The sequence below is a fragment of the Pteropus alecto genome, unplaced genomic scaffold (genome assembly GCF_000325575.1).
Source record: "Pteropus alecto unplaced genomic scaffold, ASM32557v1 scaffold87, whole genome shotgun sequence".
In the NCBI taxonomy this organism is placed as follows: Eukaryota; Metazoa; Chordata; class Mammalia; order Chiroptera; family Pteropodidae; genus Pteropus; species Pteropus alecto.
The window spans coordinates 330,934-343,266 of record NW_006443225.1 but is presented as its reverse complement, the minus strand read 5'-3'; the positions used below and the strand labels follow the sequence as shown (position 1 = coordinate 343,266).

Below are 12,333 nucleotides of genomic sequence, written 5' to 3'. Positions count from 1 at the left end.
GAAATAGGTACAACCAAACCAGAAAATGACCAGAAAATAAAAAGAAACTGACCTCCAAGTGGTTTAAATAACTTGCCCAAGGGTAGAACTCAGTAATGAGGTCAGGCCTCAAACCCAGGCCTGCGGATCGGATTGGGTATTTACACCCTAAGGGTTAAGAGGTTTGTTTGTTTGTTTGTTTTGCCAAGGTATATACACATTTTATTTTAAAAAGTTTACAGTTTTCATTATACACAACTATTAAGAGGTTATAGTCAGAGGAGGCATTTGTCCTGTTGACAGAAGTGCCCACTAGATCATCACAATGCAAGGAAAAAGGTGGAAGGGAGATAGGGCGAGGAAAAAATAAGTGATAAAAAGCTTAGATTTCAATGAAGGGCTGGGGAAGAGAACAGTATCCTGACAGAAATTTAGGGCAACCAAGCCAAGAAATGGGGTGAGAAAGGAAAAGACCCCTGCCTGCGCCACTTTCTCTTACTCCCACAGTCTGTGCTGCCTGCGCCCACTGCTTACAACGGTCCCTTGTCGGCAGCGGGGGCAGTGCCACTCGGCGCCGGCCCCGCGGCAGCCCTGGGCCACTGGAGATGTGACCGTGGCTCGGGACATGAGCCCGCTTGTTCGCTCACTCTCAGTGAAAAGAGTTTTGAAATGAGTTCTGAATAGACAGCATTTTCTTTGTGCGGTTGGTAAATAACACAGAGCAAAGTTAGCAAGTTGCAGCGCTTCTGCATTCTGATTCTATGGAACCTTTTTGTAGGGAGAAGGGCAGGATGTTTTTAACAGAATGTGACCTCACTGGAATACTAGAGGTAAGGAGAAAACGATTATTGAGATAACTGAATACTTTACATTTGGAAAATATGACTTTTAATAAAACTACATGAAGAGAAAAGATTTCTACATACTACACAAAAACCAATGCCTCATAGAATTTTGAAAGGTGCTTTTCACGTTGGTTTGGTATTTGTTTAGATTTGGTTAAAAATCAATGATTTTCTTATGATAATTTTCATGTGAACAATTTTTTTCCTCCTCTAGAAAGTAATAAAATTTCTGAATGGGGCGGTGTGGAGAAATCCTAAGAGAAATAGCATAAGAGCATTTTGGAATATATCCCGGAAAAGATAACTGTCTACACATCTGTAGAGATTCACCAGGTAAAGGTAAGAAAAATATATTGTAAAAAGAAGAATCAAGTTATTTCATTATGTCACACTAGTTTGAACTTTGGGACAAAAGCAGCTACCACTGAAGCAGGATGGAGGAGGGGGAGTTAGGAGGGTCCACCTTTTGCCCCTCCCTCTTTCAGGCCTAGGCATGGCATGGTAACCCTGGGTCCCCTGTGACAATTGGTGGTCACCAGGAACTGTTTCTCATGCCAGCTGGAGAGCCGTAGAGAACATGTGCATGTTGTAGAGGGGAACTGACAGATTATGACATTCACGAGGCACTTCTGCTAAAAAGTCAATGTGTTGCAAATGTTATGTGTACAGTATGGAATTTCTTTTAGGTTTACATTTGCACTGGGACTGACTCATTTTCTATTTAGAATTCTTAAAAAATCACTTTCACGGTGCTCAGATGAGAAGTACATCTGTTGCTTACATATAATAAGCATCAAACATGAAGACATATTAAATGCTGGAGCCGTTTGTTTGTCGCTATAGGAGACCTGTAACATATGCATGCTGTATGTCTCTTTACTGGAACATGGCATTGAAGAATACAACTTTATGGTTCTTCTCTTGAGCAATAAGATTTTTTTTTTTAAATCTCCAGCTAATTTAGGTTTCTGAAATGAACATTACTTAGAACTCTCGAATGGGTACTTTGAATAAAGTTCAGAGAGACAAAGATTGCATTAGTCACTATGTGGCGTTTGGGATTCTGAATGAGTTTCTAAGCAAACATAGCTAACATTTTTATTTGTTGGTAGGTTATATACACATGACATAAGCACTATAACAAGATCATCTTTCCAGCAGGCATGGAAATCAAGATGTTGGTTCCCAGGACTGTGTCAGTTTTGTGTCTCATGATTGTGGGTGAAATAAAGCAATAATATCCAACTCTAGTAGAAGTTGTGTGAGAGCAGAAGCAGGCTTTCCGATGGGGAAGAGCTTCTGATTTTCAAACAATTGGTGGGATACATTTGTTGCATATAACTTAGAGCTTTGATCTTTCTATTTGAGGTGCATTATTGTCAAATTAACTTAAATGGTCCCTTTACATCACCTTGGATTGAGTGATTCTCCTACAAGCCATGTTCACCCAGTTGACATAAAAATTATGACCTTCCTAATAAAATCATCCTAGATTAAATAAATTAAAAATTATATATTGCTTTCCTTATGGACTTTAAAACCAATCTTTTAAGATAACATAGTGTCTTTATTTTGTGGTAGTTTATTATTCACTGGTAAAAGCTATTATCTACAATATAAAATAAAAATAATAAATCCAATGATTCTGAACTTTAAAAAAAAGTTTTACTTTATTTTTTTAAGCATTTAATTAAAATACAGCTGTGTACATCATCCCATAAGAAACAGAGCCCCTTGAGCAACATTATTTATGATGGTAGCGATATGGGCAAGTGGAAGTCACCGCAATACAGGATTGTTTCCTGAAATCATTTACAAGAGATCACCAGCAGAGGGCAGCGCAGAGCAGTGAACTCGGGAATTTCCAATAGACGTCTACAAAATTAAGTGAAAACATCTGCATGAATGTAGTACTTTTTGGACAGCATCCTCCATTGATAACATAGATCTTTAAAATACTTTTCAAAGAGTCCACACACGTTAATCTCTAAATAGGCCTCTTACCACAAAAAAGTGTTGAGGTGTGAGGACAAAACTTGATTTCCTTGTGGTCATCATAGGTGTTTGCACTTTCATTTCCTTTTTGATTTATTTTATTCCAAAAGATTATGTGAAGATAAGTACCAGTGATGTGCACTAATTTTCATTATAAAGTTTTTCAGGGTGATTTTTCTTTTGAAAAATATTGAAGAAATCGTAAACTCAGATTCATAGAATAAACCCTTACCAAACTCAGCATTTGAAACAAAATAGAGCTTAGAAAGTTTTCTGTTAAATACACATTTCTTGATACAAAAAAAAAAAAATATATTGTCCTACTTTTTTTTTTTCTTAGAATTACTAAAGAGAACATTTTGTGTTCTATAAAAAACACATGTAATACTCAATATATGACATACACTTTACACTGGAAATCTGGGGGGAAAAAGACATACTAGATAGAACAGAATCTCAAAGAAGTAAGAGAAACAATTTTCTGAAAACGTTATATTTTGTTTCAGGGTTATTATAAAAACTCTAGTTTAATGATCTATGTGTAAATGTTTAGAGAATCTAAATGTCTTTAATCTGAATATTCTCCTGTAATCTGAAAGTTAACATTTAAGATTATCATTTTTATAGGCTAATTAGGATTATAAAACACTTTTCTCTTTTCAAAAGTTCATGAGCACGTAACAAATTGAAACTACTTTTACAAGCCAAGTGTCCCTCTTGTGCCATTAGCTTTCTTGGATTTACCTTCTAAATGACTTTGGCTCATATTGACTTGAGATATTTGACATATAAAGTATTGTTGTCTTCAAAGGTTTCCCAGGCAACTGCAATGATTCATCTGGTGCCAGTCAAAAGTGCCCTTGAACTCTCAGCTCACTTCACTTCCCAGTATGAGTAATATGTTTAGCAAAAAGAAAAACACCAAAGACTTCATGTAATAGGCTAATGCGAATGGGTTGGTGAAGAGGTAGATGTATTTCACAAAAGTATTTACTTGGATGTTAAAACTTCACCTGGCTGCCTGCAGGTTTGCTTTGTCAAGCTCTCATTTTCATCTGCAGGCAGGGACACAATCTATACCCTGTGTTCTAGGTACTGTTTCATTCTTCACAGTTCCCAGGCAGCTTCCTAAGAGCAGTGCCCTAAACTCTTACCCTAAGTGACTGCAAGAACTCCTTAAAGTATAGATTGCTGGCCCACCAGGGAGAGACCACCTCTGAATCCTTGACTGGTGCCTCGGGATTCCGGATGACTCACACACTGACCATTGAGAGTCATTGTCTTAGACTTAATTCTTTGTTAACCTATCATAGAGAAATTTGTTTCACTATGCTTATTTCCACACCCAAATAGTTCCTGAAGAGCAGAGAAGGGAGAAATTGAAATCACTGATCTTGTAATCTGTAAAAGGTCCCTCTGTTTAACATAGATTGCATTCTGTGTTTTGCTTAAAATAAGCAGACAGTGCAGTTAGAATGTCTCCGCCCCCCACCCCCCCACCTTTCACCTTGGCTTTTGTTCTTACAACTGACTGAATAGTGACTGGATTGATTGACAAATAAGGCAATATAATATAGAGTCTGCAAATCCCACTAGTGGAATTCTTTAAATGGGAGCAGATTGCTCTCTAAGTGTGGGGCTTCTGCAGAAGTTTCCCTATCATCTCCACACTGAAATCAAAGTCTAGAGAGCTTCAATAATTAATCATCTGCCATTTACATCCAGCCATAAAATCAGAGCTTACCACCCCTCCCCCAACACTTAACCATTCTCCTTGTATTTGTTATATTTTGTTCTGTTTGATATACTCACGGGGACATGAATATTCCATCAAAGTGTGTCTAAGTAAGCAGATTTTTAAAAATCTATTTTTATGGGTCTATAAGAAATTTTAGTAAGGATATACATATAACTATGAAAGCATATATATATATGAAACATCTATCTGTCTATTATCTGTCTATCTATCTATCTATCTATCTATCTATCTATCTATCTATCTATCATCTATCTATATTTATCTATCATCTATCATCTCTAGTTGCTTTAGCTACCAGCCCTTCTAGCTACAATAACCATTGTGATTATCACATTTTATAATCCTTGGCTTGTTAAAATTAATGTAGATAAATGTAATTTTATAGTAAGAAATGTAGTTTTCAGAGTGTGAAATAATAGTAATCAATTTGAATAAATATTTACTATTTGTTTTCATAAAAGTTTAAATCCTCAAAAAAGAACTCTGACCAAAATAGGAATATAGCAGGATCAATGAAACAGGTGGCATGAGTCATATCACTGGTTTTTAATTAAAAAGGCTGCTGTGGATGTTGGCGTGGACTGGGCTGCACACAGGCACTTTTAGAATTTCTTCAGCTGAAATCCAGCTGGAGAGTTCTTCATCTCGTTTTGCTGATTTATAATTGATCTGTGCATTGACGATGTATTTTGATATCTAAATCACAGTTTAAAGAATCCAAAGAGGTATATGAATCCTCAGACAGGGACAGTTATTCCTGAGCCGAAGGATTTTTGTGCAAAGCTAATATGTATAATAGAGAATCAGTCTTTCACTGTACAGCTTTGTTATCATATTTCAATAACTGAATGAATATTCTGAATTAATAAGCATAACGTTTGTATAAGCTAAAGACTAGTCTAAGCTCTGCATTCATTGATGGGAACCTTAAGTAAATGTTTCTTTTCATCAGCTTGCTCAAAAGGCATAAACATAATTATGATTCTGAGACAATAACATATCAACTGGTTAAAGAGTAACTGGGTCTGGAAAATGTAACTAAAAGTTAGGGGTTGCATGTTATTTTGAGTACTTGGAAGATCCTGAAGAAACTTCTTTAAAAAAAATATATATATATATTTATATATTTTAGAGAAAAGAGTCTAAGTATTAAAACATATCAGTAGGATTTTTGACTTTTGTTTTTAACCAATGCTTTGGTTAAACAAAACATAAGTTGATATTCATAACTTGATAGAAAATGTAAGAAAGTGGTAGAAATATTAAAGGATTAGTTTTAAAGTTCTTAAAATGCTAAGAGAGACAGTAAGGGAGAAAATGAGCTTTGCTTGCCATTTTCCCCCACAACTCTGTTTGGTATCTTCTGCTACGTTTAGTTCGCAAAAACATGATGAATTTTCTGGATCACGACTTGTTTCATCTTCCCTTTCTCCCTCCTTCTGCATCCCTCACATTACCTGCTCTTTATCTCTTAAATGTTAGGATGTTATAAACCCAGAGAAAGAATGCTAGGCAAATTTGCACTTCTGATCATTCTTTCAAAAAATATCGGAACACTTTTATGTGTCGGGCATTGGTTTCAACTGAATGCGTTATTTCATTTAATTCTCTCAAGAGCCCTTAGAGGTTGTTGTCACTGTCTCCATTGTACAGGTGATGAAACTGAGACTTTCAGACAAGTAAGAAAAAAATTTAAAAATCATAAAATTAGTAAGTGCTAGAGTAGAGATTTAAACCCCAAACCATAGCTTTCTCACTACTGCTGCAGAAACAGATCTGTTTCTAAGGAGGTTATGCTTTAGTACTGATGTTTCAAACTCTTTGCTGTGAAATAATTTTAGACTCAGAAAAAGTTGTAAGTACAAAAGTTGTAAGTATAAAGAATTCCTGAATACCCATCACCAAGATTTCCAATTAGCATTTTACCAAGTTTGCTTTCTCTCTGTTTCCGGATTTATGTTTACAAACATATGAGTGCACACACGTATATATTACATATTATTTTTCATGAAACATTTATAATAAAATGTTTTGATAAGATCTTTTCCACTAAATGCTAGAGTGTATATTCCTAAAAACATGCAGATTATCTTACTTTTCCACAATGTAAGATCAAAATCATGAAATTAACAGTGATACGATCTACATAGACTTTTTTCAAATTTTGCCAGTTATCCCAATAATGTCCATTACAGAAAAAAATAATTGTTCAGGATCCAATCCAGGATTATGTATTGTATTTAATTGTCATGTGTCTTTAGTCTCCTTTAATCAGGAACATTTTCTGAGTCTTTATCTCTCCTAACACTGACATGTTTAAAGAATAAAGGCCAGTTATTTTGTAAAATGTACCTCAGTCTGGGTTTGTCTGATGTTTCCTCATTATTTGATTCACATTATTTATTTTTGGCAAGAATACTGCAGAAGTGATATTGTGTTCTCAGTGTGCGATATCAGGCATGGATATTGATTTGCTTTATTACTGGTTTGTAGACTTGGGTAAGGTGGTATCTGTCAAAGTTCTTCATAGCAAAGTTACTATTTTTTCATTTTTAAGTGTTAATACCTCATAAGAAGATATTTGGAGGCTATAAATGTTTCGTGTTTTTTTTATCTGATTTCTCACTAGTTTTAACAGTATTGATTTTTGCCTATATCCATTATTATTATGATGATTGCCAAATGATAGCATTTATCTTTTTTTGAGCTCCTTTATTGAGTGGTTTACTATTAATCTAGAGAGACACAGCAACTCTAGTATTTAGTCTCTAGTTAAGTATGTAGTTCTACTATTAGCCTAGGACCACAAACAATGCCTTACAATATTTATCTCATTAGACCTTTATCACATCTCCATTAGGTAGATACTATTGTGTTCACATTTTATAGACAAGGAAACTGAATAGCAAAAAAACAGTTGGCAGTATTTTCAGGAAGAAAATACTAAAAATTAATCTTCAATATCATTGAAGATGTTCACAGTAAGATAATGGAATGAAATATAAAACATACAAAAAATAAGTTTAAAAGAAAACAGAAGACTCATACACAGCATTGTGGTATAATTTTTAAACTTTGAAAGTAGAAACCAGGTAAAGAGACGGGACTCCACCTCGCGGTAATTTTGAGCAAGGTAAAGTAGTGAATGAAAACTTGAACTCTCATTATCATTGCCCAGCTTGGGGAGACGACTTGACGGCTATATAAAAGCCGAAGGAAAGGTATGAATGACACCTGAGAATGGAACTTCAGTGCTTTTTCTAGTCTGTAAAGGGAAAAGGAGAACAAAAAGATTAAAATCAACCAAACCTTATCTTTATCTTAGCAAATAATAGTGATTCAGTAGAATGGAAGACAAAAGTGAAAAGAAGACACAATTATTTAGGTAGCAGGGGGCTCAAGGGATGAAAGACAGGAAGACTCAGGTGAAGGTCTTTTCCGTTGCCGCAGACTGAAAACTAGCACCTCAACCGAAGCATTTTCCTATCTTACTTTTCCACCAGTGAAAAAGGTACTGGAGAGGAAGCCTGAAGTGGGGTATGCAAATGCCTAGAGTGGACTGTGTGTCTTGTGGCTCCACTGGGCTAGGGGAACCATGCAATATGCCTCTCAGTGTGCAGACCGAACACTGATCCAGGATTTTTAAATTCACGGTCTTTGATAATTTTGAAGGTGGAGAGAGAAGGAGAGCCGCTAATATGAGGGGGCCTGATTGCAAGTCTTTATAAATGGAGTTGATCTGCAGTATTCATTCCCTCCTTCCCTCTGTACAAGTTGGAGTCTAACCTCTCACTGGGACAGAGGACACGTGTTCATTTTTTGAAGTTGGTAATACAAGAGCATCTCTCTATCAAAGGGCCAAAGTCACAGTTTATACCCATTGAATTCAAGTGAATCAAGTGAATATTTGCATTCTGGAGGCTGAGCCTCCCATCCCCACTGTCTTCTCTCACTAAGCTCCTACGATACTAATAGCCAGGCCTTTACTATCTAGAAAAATATTAGAGACATTTTCCCTGGGATTTGGACCAGCCAGAGAAGAAAGATCCTGAGATATTGATGATGAAGGACCAGCTGCCTGTGCAGCTCACAGTTAACAAGCCCCACTCTTAGGCTCTGGGCCAAGTCAACCCTGTAATCCCTCACTCTTAAACATCCACAGCTAACCAGAGAGAGGAGGAACATCTCTTAGCAAAACTGGCAAATGGAGCAAGGAACTTGGAGAAAATGATAATAATAAAGAGGAAGAAAACTTTAAAAAATAGACTAATGTTAATATTTCCAAAGAGGTACAGTCATGAAACAAGATATTTGGAGAACAAAAGGGTCTTGGAAATAAAAAAACATGATAGCAAAATAAAAACTCTCATAAGAGGGGAAATGAGACAAGGGGAAGCTGAAGTGAAATATTATGATCTTAATCAATTATGGTTAAACTGTCTCTTTTTTTTTCATATTACAAAAACATTTAACCCTCACAACTCTACGTGGTATCTACTGTTGTTGACCAAATTTTACACCAAATTTGTATGTAAACGGAAACACAAATTGGTGGGAAAATTATGGTAAAATGATCTTAGAGAACGGGAGTGGGATCTTACATGTGCTGTGTGTGAGAGGAGAAAAGAGAGCTAAATTCTTAAACCCGAAGTGAAATTTCCTAAAATCAACTCAAACATATTATTTGAATACATTAGGATAAAAAAAGACAAAATAGTTAACTAGAAGGAAAAGTGGTAGCATCTGAGGAGGGAAGAGGCTGGATACAACCACTTTAAAAAAGTGAAACTGTTTCTGATTTTCCAGACTAAGTATATATGTAATTTTGATATAAATAAAGATAATTTAAAATTTTTGAATAAAATAAAAAAACTTAAATGGGCCATTATTCAATCAAACAAGATATTAATCAAATTGATTAACAAATACACATAATTAATTTAATGAAAACCGAGTGTGGTGTTAAGAAAACATATCAAAGACCTAAAAATACCACTAAAGAACTGGTAAATCATTAGACTAATCAGGAAGCAGAATGGCAATTTATTTGAAAACCAAATCAGTGATAGAGGAAGTATTTGAAACAATTCCTTTGAATGCAAAGGAAAGAAGGGAGATGGAAGCAATTAGCCAAATAAAATAAAAATGGAGAGTAGACAATGCTGATGCAAAATAGGAATAATGCTATCCAAAAAATAAATAGAAGAAAAAATCTCTACAACAAAGAGAGGACTAATATAAGTGTAAAATAAAATTATTCTGGCATCAGACTTTACTGCATGACTTAAGGAAAAGCAAATGAAGAAAGTTTTAAGGGAAAATAGAACTCAGGAATTTAAATACCTTGCCAAGTTGTTGTTCACATAATACATATGACAAATAAACATTTTTAAAGTTTCACGAAATAGGAAAATTAGTTCCTTTGAGCTGTTCATGAAGAAACCATTTGATAATAAAGGTCAGCAAGTGAAGGGACTTGAGGTAAGCTTTTCATTCCTTTATAGACAGAACAAAAATGAACCTGTTGTGATGACTGTGTTTACAGAATGAAATAGAGATATTTTAAACTTGGATCAACATAATACTATTAGTAAAAAATGGAGAGTTTAGAGGAGAGAACATGAGAGGAAAGACAAGGGAGAGATTCCTTCATTGTTCATGACAAGGTGATAAAAGATCCTGTTCAAGATGGCGTGCCCAAATCAGATATTTTGGTTAGAGAGCACTTCCAGTTTTGTAGAGAATACTGTCACTCCAGGCACACTCACACCCAAGGATAGTTTTCACTAATAGCCAGGCAGTGTCTGATATACCAATGCACTTAACACGGTCTCCTGATATTGAATCTCAATCAACGCACTGGTCTTTTCCCTCCCTTAGGATGGGTTCTTCTCATGGACCACACAGTCGATCTCTCTAATTGTATTCCACCCTGTCTCTACTGTGGAATCTTCACATTCATTAAATACGGTCCTAGTATGCCTGAGCCATACTCCAGTTCTCTTCGTGAGGTTCCGGACCTTCCCTAGATGCCGCTGTGGCTCCGTTGCCTCTCCCTTGCTGACCGAAATGTTCCCTTGGCCACCCTGTGGCTGAAAAGCTCAGTCTCTGCTCCCATCAGCTCTCCCCACTCAGTACTGTCTTCTTTCCTTGCTCTCCAAAGCACTTACCATGCTTCGATGTAATGTCTATATTTTGCTCATCCTCTTTGTTTATTTGCTCAATAAGTTTGTATCTTCTCTGTTCACTGCTCTAGCCCAGCCCTTGGAACATACTTGGCACACGCCAGGGCTCAGCGAATCACTGTTGACTAAACATACAGAGAGATGGTGGTTCTCATATGTCGGAAGAATGTGTTGACTTATCTCTGGCTCAGCTCGGATGCTCGGTGACATCCATGGTTAGAAACTTGCTCTGAGAGAATTTTCAAATGAAAGGCTTTTCCAGGAACTCGCTTTACAGAGTTTCTGGCCCCCTTGCCATGCGTTTCAGGAAGCGTTCTCCTCTCCATGCTCATCTACTCTTGCATCAAGAATCGTTGCCTTTGCTGTATTTTCTGCAGTTTGTCTTCCCTTCAATTGATTAGCATGTTAATTTTCAAAAGCTGACTGTTTATATACTAAGCACCTTGTACTGGTTTTGAGAAAGGTAAAATATTCATTCATTTAACAAGTGTGCAAGTGTTCTCTAGGCTCTTAGCTTAAGGAGTTTTTTTTTTCCCCTTCTGGTTGGAGGGGGATAAAAACTAGTGGGTGAGCCGTCCGGTGAAGAGTCCAGACAGTGCAGCAAGCACTGGGTTGCCCTCAATGTTCCTTTTGTGACAGGAATACAGTTATTGAACACGAAATTAGTTTTCTGACTTCTCTTCCCCCACCATTTGAAAAAGGTAGGCCTTAGAAAAACATCCTTTTGTCTGGGAGAGCTCGATGAGCGTAGGAATTCAATTTTTAAAAATCTGAGAAATGAAGAAGTAAAAGGAAAGTAAAAGCCAAAGAAGGCACTAGGATTCTGAATAAAGGCTGCTCAGCTGGGATGTGAAAAGAATGGGTGAGGAGGTTGAAGTTCTCATGAGATGTGAGATCTGGGGAGAGATATGACTAAAGAAGATTTTGAAGACATTTTTCTGTACATTTTAAGGCTTACTTCCAATTTACATTGTGAACTTTTTCAGAGTTTTGTTTTGATTTATTTTTTAATTTTAAGAAAACTTGAGTAGTGAAAGCCTATTTATGGCAAGATCCCAAACTTAAATGCCCACAAAGAAACAATTCGATAGGTAAAACTGACAGAGATTACTGAGGGAATGGCCGCAGGGGTAAGAGAGGATGACATAAGACGACACCTCTGTTTCTAGCAAGACTGTAATGCCCTCTGCTGAGGCCGAGGAAGGAAAGCGATGGCTTTGAGACATTACGGTAAAGAACACACCAGGTGTTAATGAAAGCTGTGAAGATTCTGAGCAAAAGATAATATGATGATGATTCCATTTAAATTATTTTGGCAGTAGCCTATAACCTCTGTTTTGGGTGAAGAGAGACAGAGTTGCACATGTATGTGTGTTAGACAAGAAGTATTAATGGTTTTATGAATTTTTTCAATTCCCTTAAATATGTAAAATTAGTAACCTCTTGAGCATAATTTTGTTTTGTTTTGGAGTATTAGCTTTTTCTAGAGGAAGACATCTGCACTTTCACATGTTAACTCAATAGAAAATAGGATTTACAAATTGAAATGCATTTTGAGGTCTCGTTCAGG

The 12,333-nt window shown here is 36.2% G+C and overlaps 1 protein-coding gene across 2 annotated transcripts in view; it reads left to right on the top strand.

Moving 5' to 3' along the window:
* Nucleotides 1-611: 611 nt before the first annotated feature.
* The window catches only part of LOC102897725 (suppression of tumorigenicity 18 protein), a 262,470-nt gene continuing 250,748 nt past the window's right edge, over nt 612-12,333 (top strand). For both annotated transcript variants that reach the window (XM_025041161.1, XM_025041159.1), the window contains exons 1-2: nt 612-809; nt 1,039-1,163. The gene's annotated coding sequence lies outside the window, so the exon portion shown is untranslated. The remainder of the gene's footprint in view (nt 810-1,038; nt 1,164-12,333) is intronic.